Below are 13833 nucleotides of genomic sequence, written 5' to 3'. Positions count from 1 at the left end.
GTGATTAGATTTCCGGATGGTGTTTTCTTAGGAGCAGAAATGAAAAACCATAATTTTTAACCCACGAGCTGACGTGCTGGATAGTTATTAACTGCTTTAGTATGGGGTGGCATAGAGAGTAGCTCTGTTTCTGGAAAACAATAATGTGAATGGGGAGAAAGGTTAAAACATAGCTGGAAGGGGCAGCCTGTTTTTGGAACCCGAGGTCACCAAAGTAAAGGGTCTTCATTTTTAGTAGAAACAAATTCTTTCTGAGTCTTTAATTGAACTCTTGGATGATTTGACTTGGGGTTTTCCATTTTGTATGATGATCAGATACTATGCTCAGTCTGAGGTCGTCAGAGAATTTTCTAGAGTACGAATGACTATAGTTATGATAGTGCCCAGCCTCACATGATCCCCTGCAAATCTTGTGAGGCTTTGAAGAGATATTTTGATCACTTGTATTTTTCAGATGAAGACATCAAAGCTCAGAGGTAATTGCCAAGTGTCATTATCCTAGAAGTGGCTGTGGTGGCACTGGTCACAAGTCTTTGGACATTGCAAGATGTATCCTTTGTACTCACCTGAAGAATAGAGTCAACCACCCTAGTGCTTGCTGCTTTGGGGCTGTGGATGGAGAGTGGGGTTTGCCCTATGTTTCTGGGCAGTAGTTCAGGTGGCAATGAGTTTCTTACCCATGCAAGCAGCCTAGCATCCCTTCTACCACTTCTCTCGCTCATCCAAGGCAGGGCAAGTGTGTCTGAAGACTGTGGTCAATACATTCCCCTCAGATAGCCCTATTAGCATTTATGTCCATTAATTTAGTCACCATAATTGGGATCCTTCTTTGCTTCTGATTCCTGGTGTTCTAGTTCTTGCTTTGTGCCCCTATTCCTATCATTGGGCTTCAGCTTTGTTTCAATCCCTAGCAGACACTATTGGTGGCTATTACCCAGTGGCTGTTACCCTCTTTTCCTTGCTGACAGAACTGTGATATTATTTAGGTGTCCACCCTCCATGAGTGTCAAGGGAGGCTGACGTCAGCACTAGCCAGTTATCATGGGACTGGTCCATTTTATGGTGATTGGTTTAGGCATATGGGCAGGTGAAGTAATTTTGGCTAATGAGACCTGAGTGGATGTCTGCTCAGGGACTTCTGGGAAAGGTTTTTCTCATTTTCAGAAAGGAACTTTGGGTATTCTGCTGCTGCTCCTGGATACTAATGTGCCTACAAATGACGGCACATCATATATTTGCAGACACCATCATAAAGAGCGTGAGCCTGAAGAGAACATGGTGAGGATGACTTCATGAAGTCATTGCACCACTGAATTAATCAACCTTGTTAACAGCCCCCCTCTAGTCATCCCCTTAGTGTTCCAGTCATTAGGAATATTTTTTTCCTATTATTTGCAGCTGAAAGCATCCTCACTAATAAAATACAGCATCCCAGTGGTCATCTTCTTCCTTAGTCTCTCTTTGGACTTTGCTTTTGGCACCTCCGTTTTCTTCGTTTTCTGACACCCCTGCTCAGAGCATGGCCCTATTCAACATCTCAGGGAGAGGAGCTGGGAGTGGGACCAGGGTCACTGGAGGGGAGTGAGTTCACAAACAGGGGCTCCTTTGCTACTACCTTCTCTTGTGTCTTGCAGTCTGACTACTCAACAGCTTGAGTTAATGTCTTCTCATTAAAAAATTAGTATCTAAAACAGTGTTGAAGAAGTACTACTTTTAGAGAATGGACTCAGGGCAGAAACCATCACTGCTCCTTTTATTTCTGCCTGCGTTCGTCTGAGGAAACCTCCACCCTGGAATTGCCCCAAGTCCTGTTAGTATGCAATCTCTCCCCCTCCCCATGCACCTTGCCACCCTTTCTTATTTCCAAGGAGGGACAGTGTTTCCTGCCCTCCTGACTTTTGCACTTCACTGCCCGATGGAGCCTTGGCTATTATTTCAGCCCCGAGGTCACTCTCCTTGCCTGGCCTTCATTCCTGGGCTAATACCGGGTGTCTACCCTCTCTGACAGAGATAACACACCATGCTGCGTATTCCAGATCTGATATCCAGGGTTTACTGCCAGATGTCATTCAATTCATTCACTCCATTTAATTCATTCCTCAGTCAGAGAGGTAGTAGTATAGCATAGCATGCCATTTCCCAAGATGTGTTCCATTGGCCCTGCAAGATGTTCTGAAAAGAACAAGTTCTGAGGTCATACAATATATACTCTCCCTACTTGCAGATGCCCAATGCAGTCTTTGATATTAAAGACTTTGGGAAATAGCGCAGGGGAGAAACCTGCTTTAAGTTGTATAAGTAGTGATTTTACAATATTAGGGTTTGACTTTGTGGCCCTTTGTTGACTAACACCTATTACTGTCTATGAAGCATGTGAGAAATGCTGATCCCAGGCAGCTCTGCCGCTTACTTTGTGAAATGTTGTTTTCTCATCTGCAAAACAAAGCTAATAGTCACTCCCTGGAGGATTGTTTTGAGGATCAAATAAGAGAATTTATCTAAAATGCTAACACAGTACCCTGCTAATTTCATTCCTTCATCCTCTTCTTTCATTCATCCATTTATTCTTTCATTCATCCAGGGGTTCACTAAGCATTTACATATTAAGTGCCGATGTATACAGCCCTGGCTGGACAGAAATTTTCTGAGCTTCTTGACTTTCCTTCTACTCTGAGCTGTGCTGAGGTCTTGAAGACCTAGAGAAGCTCAACCTATACTCTTGCAACTCTTCCCCCCTCCCCTGGTTTTATAACTGATGGCATCTGATTCCTGGGCTCCTCTGACTTCACCCTGGTCTCCACCAAAATCAGAACTGTGTAGGCTCCTGGCTTTGTAGAAAGTGAAACTCAAAACCTGCAGGCATGCAGCTGGGGCCAAGGGAGCAAGGCACCAGGTTACCCCTCAGCATCATCCATGCCCACACCAGGTCTGCTCGTCACAGACAGAAGCATACTCTGGGGCAGCTCTGCTGTGGGTCTCTTAGCTTAAAAGTTCTTGAAAGCTCAAGGTCTTTTGTGGCCTTCATTCAGCATAATGAGAATTAACCCCCAGGAGTAAATAATGCTCTACTGAGTAATAATATAAAGTCCACCAATTCAGAAATTAACAGGAGAGCCAAGTACTTTCTTTGTGAGGAGTTCTGTGTTTTATCCTTTCTTTACATAGCCTTAGTGAATCTTCACAAATGACCCAGTTATTATCCCCATTTTAAGATGAGGAAACTGAGGCACAAGGAGGTTAAATTATTTGCTCAAGCCATACAGCTAGAAAGTGGTAGAACCAGAATTTGAACTTGGGCAGTCTGACTCCAGAGTACAGGCTTTAAACCACTGTGGTCCTCTCATTACAACTAATTACTACCTTGAGTTTACAGATGTAGAAATTGAAGCTCAGAGAGGTTGAATAGTTTGACCAAGCCACACAGCTAGTAAATGGCAGAATCAAAGTCTGAACGCAGGTCTCTCTGGCTCCATGTTCTTGCTTTTCATTGGAACAACTCCCTGCTGGGTGGTGCCAGTGCAGCTCTACATATGAACGTGAAGTCCCTGGGTAGAGTGTGATTTCTTACTCCCCATTTACAGATGAGTCGAACAGTGCTGAAAGCATTTGCCTAGAACACACAACTCTATGTATGGGGGCCTTGGTTCCAGACCTTCCCCTGTGTTAGCCTCCAGCCTGAAAAGTTCTTTCCTCCACTCTTCTCCAGGCTAAATCCTGCTCATCTCTCAGATCTCGGCCCAAAAGGCACAGTTTTCAGGCAGCCTCCCCTGGCCCTCCAAACTAGATCAGTATCTTTTAGAGATTTGGAGAGCATTTTTTAATTTTCTTTTTCACCTTTTAATTATCTATGTGTGTGATTTTGTTATAATAATCCTGTCTTTTTCCAGATTGTGCATACTCTGTGGCCAAAGCCCATGTCGGTGTTGTTCAGTAATATCACCAGTGTTTAACACAGTGTTATGTACATATGGATATGATAAATGATAGTTTCATATAGATATATTTACATATATATGTGTGTGTGTGTGTGTGTATGTAAAAAAGATAGTCATTGGGTCCATCTAGCTTTTTAAAGCATCACTCACAGAACTGTCAGTTAGCAGCATGATTGCTATAGCTCCCTAATTATTTGCTCTTGGCAGACATTGCCAGTCAATCACCATACTGTTTTCTGCTGAGACCTGAGGAGGCCTCAGAATCTTTCTCAAGGCAGTGCTCCTGGCAGCCACTACCAATTAATTGGGCTTGGCCCAGAAGTTAAGCTTGGCCATTCCAGGTGGCAAGAGTATTCTCAGATATTACTTACAACCACAGTAATTGAAATCACCTGGGGAATTAAAAACAAAACAACAATAACAAAAAAACAAAACAAACAAAAACACTGATGCTTGGATCCCCCTCCCTCAGTAGTACTGATTAATTGATGATTCTAATGGGCTGAGAACCATTGGCTAATCGAATGGTGCCTGTCCTGGTCTCTTCTTGTCTGGATTCTACTCGGTGTGCTGCAAGTTCTGTTTATTTTCTTTTATGTGTAGCATGTCATTACTCTACTATGGCAGACTGGGCATTGAGAATACAGAAATGATTAAAAGATTGGTCTCTATTTCCTAAGAGCTCTCACATTAATGAAGGAGATAGATAGGCATGAGGAACTCTTAAAGACAGATTGTTATAAGTTAATTTATAGATGCATGGAGTACAAGAGGAAGTGTGGTGGAGGAAGACATAAATTCTACTTGGGGGAATCTGGGGAAACTTTTTGAAGGAGGTTGGACTTGAACTCTTAAGGGACAGGTGGGCTAGAAAACGATGGTGAATCCAAATTGTGGAAGACTTTGAATGCCAGATGAAGCAATGCAGAGCCAATGAAGGTTCCAGTAAGGGAAATGACATGGTTTTCAGAGCTGGTTCAAGAAAAGTCTGACAGCAGCATGGAGGATGCACTGGAGAAGGACGATTCAGACTATAGGCTTGGTATAAAGTTTCGAGTCTGATTCATGGCAGTGGACATGGCCACGTGAGGGGAAATCATATGAATGAATCTGAGGTGGAATGAGATTTTGGCAATATGGGAGAAATACTGAATATGACTCAAGGGGAACCTGTGAAAATGAGTTGTGTACTTGTTATTGCTTTGGATTACACTGTGAGCTCCTTGGAAATAGCAGCTACCATTTATTATATTCCTAATCTGGGCCAGGTAATGTGTCAGACATTTTACATATATCTCGTTTAATCCTTATAGCAATTCCACAGAGTATTCTCTTTTGTTATTTCCATTTTGTGGATGAGGATACTGAAGCTAAAACCAAAACCAAACCAAACCAAAGTCAAACCAAACCCATTGCCATTGAGTCAATTCCGACTCATAGCCACCCTGTAGGTCAGAGTAGAACTGCCTCATAGGGTTTCCAAGGAGCAGCTGGTGGATTCAAACTAATGACCTTTCAGTTAGCAGCCAAATGCTTAACCACTGCACCATCAGGGCCCCTTACTGAAGCTAGAGATACATTGAATAGCTTTCCACAGGTTACACAGCCATTAACTGGCAGAGAGAGCCAGGATCCAAACACAGATAGTTTAACCCAGAGTACATAAAATAAACAGTGATGATTCTGTCTTAATTATCACCCTATTCCAGTGATTCTCAACCAGGGATGATTTTGCCCCCTCCAAGAGACATTTATAGAAGCTGACTGCCACATCCTTCTTCCACAGAGCAGGTGGTGGGTTCGAACTGCTGACCTTTTGGTTAGCAGCCAAATGCTTAACCACTGCACCACCAGGGCTCCTCCTTTTAGGAAAGGTTGGCATTCAAATCCACCAGTCTCTCCTTGGAAACCCCGTGGGGCAGTTCTACTGTCCTTTAGGGTCGCTATGAGTCGGAATTGATGCGATGGCAACAGCTTTTAGGAAACCCTGGTGTCTCAGTGGTTAAGTGCTATAGTTGCTAACCGAAAGGTCAGCAGTTCAAATCCACCAGGTGCTCCTTGGAAACTTTATGGGGCCGTTCTACTCTGTCCTATAGCGTCGCTATGAGTCAAAGTCAACTGGACGGAAATGGGTTATGGTTATGGTTAAGGGACATTTAGCAGTGTCTGGAGACATTTTTGGTTGTCCCAACTTGGGGGGGTGGGGAGTTGCTACTGGCCTTTAGTGGGTACAGGTCAGAGATGTTGCTAAATATCCTACGATGCATAGGACAGTCCCCCACAACAAAAAACTCTCCAGCCCAAAATGCCAATAGAGCTGAGGCTGAGAAACCCTGTTATATTCCAGGGACCTAGTTCAGCTCAGTGCCTGACACATAGTAGGCTTGCTGTACATGTTTGTTGAATTAAATAGAACTACCGACCATGCATTCATTCAGCATAAATTTAAATATATATGAATATAGCTACTTACAAATACACATACTTTTATCCTCACGTATTCACCTGATGACAGAGATTTCACTGTGTGTGTCATCTTTATTTCCTGTCAAATCTGTAGCTTTGGGGCCATGTTTCTCATTCATCCTATTCCAAGTCTTATCTCTGGTAATTATGCTGTCTTCTGGCTTGGCCATTGTCCCATGGATAGGAATTTCATTTTAAATCCTCCAGTTGCTAGACTGACTTAGAAAAGATTTGAGGATTTTGAGTGTTTTTCTTTCCTGCTCCTACCCCATCCTGTTGGAATTCATTGCATCATCCCTATACTTTTTAGCAAGATTACATGGTATGGGCTAGCAGGGGGGCTCAACATCCCCTTTAGGGTAGGGGCTGCCTGCTCTGGCCCCTTAAAGAAACTTTCTGAATTACCCATGTTAGAGCTCACTCAATGAATTGGTTGTGGCAGGAAGCCTCAGTTTCCATCCAGAAGACAGCATGTTCCTGAACTTGGGTGATGTGGGCTCTGAAAGTTCAGTCCCTACTGTAAACCAAATGGGCTTCGCATACCCAACTTGATTATATTATCCTATATCAGATTTCCAGCTGGCAGCTGTTGCTCAATCTCCCACCTCCAGCCCCTGTTGTGTTCTGGGACTTTTTTTTTTTTGCCTTTTGATGGTAGCGACTAAAGAGCTTTGCTCATTCCCCCAGTTCCTAAATTCCACATTTTCAGTCCATTCTGTCATAACTGTCTTGGGTGCAGCTGCAGTTAGGGAGAGGAATACCCGATTGCATGGCTTGTTTTAGCAACAGGGGTCATTTTTAGGAAAGAGCTGGGGAGCAGGGGAGTCACTTAGATCTGCATCATGAAGAGAGGTCAGTTAGATTCTGCAGTGAACCCCAAAGTTTGGTTGTAGAGGAGGAGTGTGTTAGAGCCAGCTAGATTCTCCAAAGATGCACAAGAGCAACCTAGTGAGCATGGAGGTTTCTCATAGCTTGCTTATACCTACGTCTTTTCCTCCATTTGATTGTTCTAATCCTTCAAGCAGTTGTACACGATTGTGCATCACACATCTACTGGCCCATAAAGGAAGGTGTGAACACCAGCTGAACTGAGGAAATCTCTTAGGACCACTCTACCATCTATTGCTCCAGATCTGATTTTTTTGATAAGTGATAGTTAGGATGTATTATATTACAAACAACAGAAAGTAAAACCCAACTCTAATTGAAAAATTCAGAGAGAAAGCTTGAGCCTCAGATAATGCTGTCACCAAGACTTAGTCTTTTTCTCTCTCTCTGCCTGACCTCACACAAAGTTTACTTTCCTCTTTGTTCCCAAGATGGATACCAACAGCTCCTGGAGTAACGTCTCCTTATCTCACGCAATAGATGTGAAAGCTTCTTCTCCTGAGATTTCTCAGCACAAGTCCTGAGATTCCTTCTGAATTGGCTAAGGTCACAGAGCTGCCCTGAACCAATTCTCTGGCTAGGGAGATGGAGTGGGCTGATTGGCGCGGCCTAAGTTATAAATTCTGCTTGTGGAGAGCAGCTGGAAGTCAGACTACTAGGAAAGAGGGTCGTGGATGGTAGAGACAGCCAGCCAATGTCTGTTACCTGAGGTTTATGCTCAGTCTTCTTGGTATGTTTGAATCTCAGCAGTTTATTAAAGCAGTGCATAGACTACTGCCTTTGTTTGGATTTGAGGAACTTTCCTACAATATTCCTGATCCTTTGAGACCTATTCATTGCCACTGTTCAGAGGGCCACTACCCAACAGTCTAGCTAGACCAAACCATTTCTAACAGAGCAGAGACGTGATCGAATTTGGACAACAATCAACTTTGAAATATTTCTTATTTATAAAAATATTATTAATAAAAATCCATTCATCAGTTTCCTCATGCATATTCATTCATTCATCTATTCTTCTCTCCCTTCCTTTTCATTCTTTTATCTATCCATCTATCCCATCGTAAAACATTTATTAAATATCTATCGTGTCAGTAACTGCAAGGTACTAAGAAACAGGATAAAAAACACACTAAGCTCAAGGAGTTTAAAAAGAAGTGAAAGAGACAGGAACATAAAGAATTAACAGTCATAAAATACTTTTTGTAAAATGACAAAGAAGTCTTTGAAAACAGATCATTCCCTAAACTCTAAATCGTGCTTTTCTTACATGTTGCTAGTCCATTTCTGTTTCCTTCCAACTTTCTTTGTCAGAATACCTCAGATTGTCACTCTGCCTCACTCTGTTTCTGACAGCTGCATTTCTTTTACTTAACAAGATCATCTTGCACTTTAGTATTGTCCTCTAAGATATGAGCTTCCCAAGACCTAATGAAGAACCTGTTATGATTCCACAAAATTAATAACAAAATCATTTGGTGACATGTGGACCTGGGGTCATCGTAACAAATATATGTTTGATGACCAGAAGACCACTGATGTTTTCTAAACAGCGTCTCAGTTTTACTGTAGCAGTTTTTTTTTTTTTTCCAATTCTACTATTACTAGGAAAGTGAAACCTATGATTTTACTTAACTGAATTCAGATTTTTAAAGTAAGCCTGTGCTTCCTTTCTCTTCAGGAAGAAATGTTTCCTTCACACTTTTAAGAGCCTGCAGAGTCACAAGGGACCACCAGTGCACTGGAAGGGGAATGAGATTTAGAGTCAGGCAGACCTCACTTTCAACTCCGGCTTTGCCATTCACTAGCTCTGCTACCTTGATTCCTAATCTCCTTGAGCCATAGATGCTTTTTCTGTAAAATGGGACCAAAATATCTACTGCACGGGGTAGTTGGAGGATCCCCTTAGATGTCTGGGAGAGCATTAAACCCAGCACTTGGCATGTAGCATGCTTGCTAATAGTTCATTCTGCCTTCTCTCTGTGTTCTACCTACCCTATTTTTCTTCCCATTGACCCAAACAGTCTCCTCTTCAAAAAAGAAGGGGTCATGGTGGTGAAAAAGATTTGGGCAGGTACTTTTAGCATGTTTTTGATGCTGCCATTGATCTTGTGATGTAAGTGACTTTATAGTTTTAAAAAAAAAAAGATCAAAAACAAATATGTGGCCTACTTAACTTTTATCATTAATCAAGTACATTGCCATGAAAGTGAATATAACAAGTGATGAGCTATTATCCTCTCAAGTGAAGTGACATATTTTGAACACTTCTAGCTAATGAAGCTCTCAGTGTCCTAATTTGTACCTTACTGGTTGGAAGTGTTAACTGATCAATGAAGAAGTCACTATTGTTATCAAATGTAATGCAAGAAAGCAGTATTTATTCAGCAATGAGATAGGGACTATGCTGTGTGCTTTCACATATGTTTTTCATCCTCCCTAATAAAATATCCAGGAGTCTTGGTCCTCAATGTCAAGAGAAAAATGAGATATTGCTGCCACCTTTGTAAGCTTTTCTGTTCCGTCACTGGTATCTTTAGCAGTTGTTGTGGGAAATCTTCCCAAAATGCCAGGCATAGCAATTGGTAATGCTTCACACATAATGGGCCTATTTGCAGATGAGGTTACAGCTTGCTTCTCACATCCATTCCAAGGAATGCAAGCCTTTACACGGCATGTCTATTTATCTGGATTTCAATGTTGATTATGCAAAATCTAAATTTGTAAAAATACCTAAAATACTACTCTGTTCACAAATACTATACTTATATAAGCTACCATTTCAACAGTCTTTTCTATTACTTTCCTACAAGTAAGACAAATTCTATGACTTTAGCTGACTCTAAAGTTCTGTGGCCCTTGTCTTCTTCAAGTCTCTCCATGTTCTCTGCCACAGTTCCTATCATCGCTATTTCTCACTGTACTGTCGCAATACTGGAAAATGTTTCCAGTGCTTTAGACATACAATCACATTTAATCCTAATAACATCTTAGGAGTTGGGCAGTATTTGTATACCCCTGGTCAACTACAGCAACTGAGCACCAAGAAATTAAATAAGTTGCCCACTACTTGTAGGGGACAGAGCTAAAAATAAAATCCAGGCAGTCTGACTCTAGAGTTCTTGTTTTTGACTACCACGCTTTTCTGTTGCTCCAGCATTTATGCAAGACTTCCCTAATTGGTTTCCCTGTATCCATTCTTGACCCTCTAGAAATCTTCTTCACCCTGCAGCTTGTTTAGAGCTCATTCTGATCCTATCATCCTCTTGCTTGAAATTCCAGTGGCTCTCCTCTGCTTTAAGTACAAATTCCAGACTCCTCATCATGGCCCACAAGGCTGTGTACAGCCTGGCCTCAACCACCCTTGAGCCTCGTTTTGCTATGGTCACTCTTGCTCTTGCCCTCTGTGCTTTAGGTGCATCTGACACCTGATAATATAGAGTTTCACCCCACCACGAGGGCCCTTGAAAAAGCAGTCTTCTGCCTGGGTGTCTCTCCTTGTCTTTTGCCTGTTAACGGGCTCTCTCCTAGTCTTGTACATCGACTTGTTCTCTCCTTGTTTTCGTTATACCTCCCTGATTCCTTATCTCTATCCTCTTTGTGGGCTTTTACTCCCCCATCTCCTTGAACCTCAAGGATCCATCCTCAGTTCCTCCCCTTGTACCCCATTTCTCACCTCATAAACTCTTCCTAGGTTAAGCAAACCTATGGTTTAAAGTTATGCTGCTCTGGATGCTATGGATTAATGCCAAATTTCTTTCTCAAACTCCATGCTGGGCTTCAGATTCTTATATCCAGCTGACTTCTGGATGTCGCCTCTGGGAATGTACTCAAGAACTTTAAGTTCAATATGCCCAAAGCTGTGTTCATTGTCTTCTCTTGTAAACTGCCAACTGTGCCTGTATTTCCACTGTAAATGGTTTTTCCATCTACCAGTCATCTATAGAAGAAACCTGGAGGTCATGCTTAACTTTTCCGTTTCATTTCTAGTCTTGAAGTCCAGTCCAGTCAATCTTTAATGTGCTTATTGAATATATTTGTTATTCTCCATTCCTATGATCTTTGACCTAGTTCATACTTGCATCATTTCTCATCTCAAATATTGCAAAAATCATTTAACTGGTCTACATTTTAGATCATTCTTCATACTGCTCCTAACAAGAAGAAACAAAGGGTTCAGTTATGGCTTCAATATCTCTAAGAGGCAAGAGCACTCACTAAAATAGAAGTGGCATTGATAGACTGTCAATGACTTGGTGGTACAAATTTTTCTGACTAGTCCTGGTTACTTCACAGAATCATATGGTTTCTAAGTTTAGAATGACAACACTAGTGGAAAAAGCAGCAGTGACAGCTGCTGCCACTACCACCTTCCTACAATAATGTCTAGCATTTATGACACTCTGACTGGGAATTGGGCCCAATACAAAATTTATACATATGATCTTACTTAATCTATACATTTATTGTAAAGTGACCTTCAATGCAGTAGTAGTTTTTTTTTTTTTCCCCTCGAATCATGCAGCATTCATACCTTCCTAACAGGACCCAAATTCTCATTGGGAAGCCAACTCCATGGTGTGCAATACTGATGAGATTGTAAATCAGATGTCCTGCTCTCCCCTGACAAAGGGGTATTTGCTTGACTTAAGCATGGCCCAGTGGATTCTCTACTGGGACTTTAAATCTTACATGAATGACATCAGGATGGTACAAAACTTTGGGGGCTCATTTGTTTTTGTGGTGGCACTTGAATGAGACAGTTTAGTATCCTTTTAACCAGACCTTCAATGCCATGCTGATTCTGTCCTGATACATATTCTCTTTCTAAGACTGGCCCTCCAGCCTCTAGCCTTCTGTCCACTCTATCAGCTGCTCAAATATCTTACCAATAAATTCTTTCTCCTTCTTCTCTGCCTCCTCCCACCTCTTCTCTTCTTCCTTCTTTTCACTTAGATTAGCCAAAGTGGGTTTCAGCTGCCTACATCCATAGAACCCCAACTGATGCCAAAATTGTCTCATGAAAACTTTTTGTTTTAAAGGTGAGAAAACTGAGGTCTACCTGTGGCTTCCCCTAGATCATATAGTGAGTTAGTGGTAGAACCTGGGCTAAAAGGATATTTCTTCATTCATAGTCTAGTGTTCTTTATAGCATAGTGGTTCAAGAATGGTCACTAGGCCCAGGCTTCCCTAATTTTAATAGTGTATGCGACTACTTATTTAGCTGTTTATTTTGGGTAAGTCTCTGCCTAATTTTTCTCATTTATATAATGGGGATAAGTATAGTAGCATGCAACAACAACAACAACCCTATACAGTTATTGTGTAGGTTATATTGGTTGATACTGCATATGTAAAGTATACATGTATAGTACTTGGTACATAGTCAGTGTAATGTAAGTGTTAGCAATTGCTATTGTTATTATTTCCACCGCACCAATTGGCTACTTGTTATTGTTGTTAGGTGCCATCCTGTCGGTTCTGACTCATAGTGACCCTATGTACAACAGAATGAAACACTGCCAAGTCTGCCCCATCCTCATGATCATAGTTATGCTTAAGCCCATCGTTGCGGCCACTGTGTCAGTCCATCTTGTTGAAGGTCGTCCTCTTTTTTGCTGACTCTCTACTTTACCAAGAACGATGTCCTTCTCCAGGGTCTGGTCCCTCCTAATAACATGTTCAAAGTATGTGAGACAAAGTCTCGCCATCCTCACTTCCAAGGAGCATTCTAGTTGTACTTCTTCTAAGACAGATTTGCTCATTCTTTTGGTGATACATGGTATATTCAGTATTCTTTGCCAACACCGTAGTTCAAAGGTGTCAATTCTTCGGTCCTCCTTATTCATTTTCCATCTTTCGCGTGCATATAAGGCGATTGAAAACACCAGAGCTTGGGTCAGGCGCACCGTAGTCCTTAAAGTGACATCTTTGCTTTTTAACACTTTAACATTTTTTGCAGCATATTTGTCCAAGGCAACGCGTCGTTTGATTTCTTGACTGCTGCTTCCGTGGGAGTTGATCGTGGATCCAAGGAAAATGAAATCCTTGACAACTTCAGTCTTTTCTCCATTTATCATGATGTTGCCTATTGGTCCAGTTGTGAGGATTTTTGTTTTCTTTATTTTGAAGTGTACCATACTGAACGCTGTGGTCTTTGATCTTAATCGGTAAGTCCTTCAAGTCCTCTTCGCTTTCAGCAAGTGAGGTTGTATCATCAGCATAACACAGGTTGTTAATGAGTCTTCCTGCAATCCTGATGGCTGAGATCTTCTTTGTATAGTCCAGCTTCTTGGGTTATTTGCTCAGCATACAGATTGAATAAGTATGGTGAAAAGATACAACCCTGACCCACAACTTTCCTGACTTTAAACCTCTCAGTACCCCTTTGTTCTGTTCAAATGACTGCCTCTTGATCTATGTACAGGTTCCTCATGAACACAATTAAGTGTTCTGGAATCCCCATTCTTCACAAAGTTATCCATAATTTGTTATGATCCACACACTCAAATGTCTTTGCATAGTCAATAAAACACAGGTAAAC

The sequence above is a fragment of the Trichechus manatus genome, unplaced genomic scaffold (genome assembly GCF_000243295.1).
Source record: "Trichechus manatus latirostris isolate Lorelei unplaced genomic scaffold, TriManLat1.0 scaffold00022, whole genome shotgun sequence".
In the NCBI taxonomy this organism is placed as follows: domain Eukaryota; kingdom Metazoa; phylum Chordata; class Mammalia; order Sirenia; family Trichechidae; genus Trichechus; species Trichechus manatus.
The sequence above is the reverse complement of the archived record's forward strand: the minus strand, read 5'-3'. Positions refer to the sequence as shown.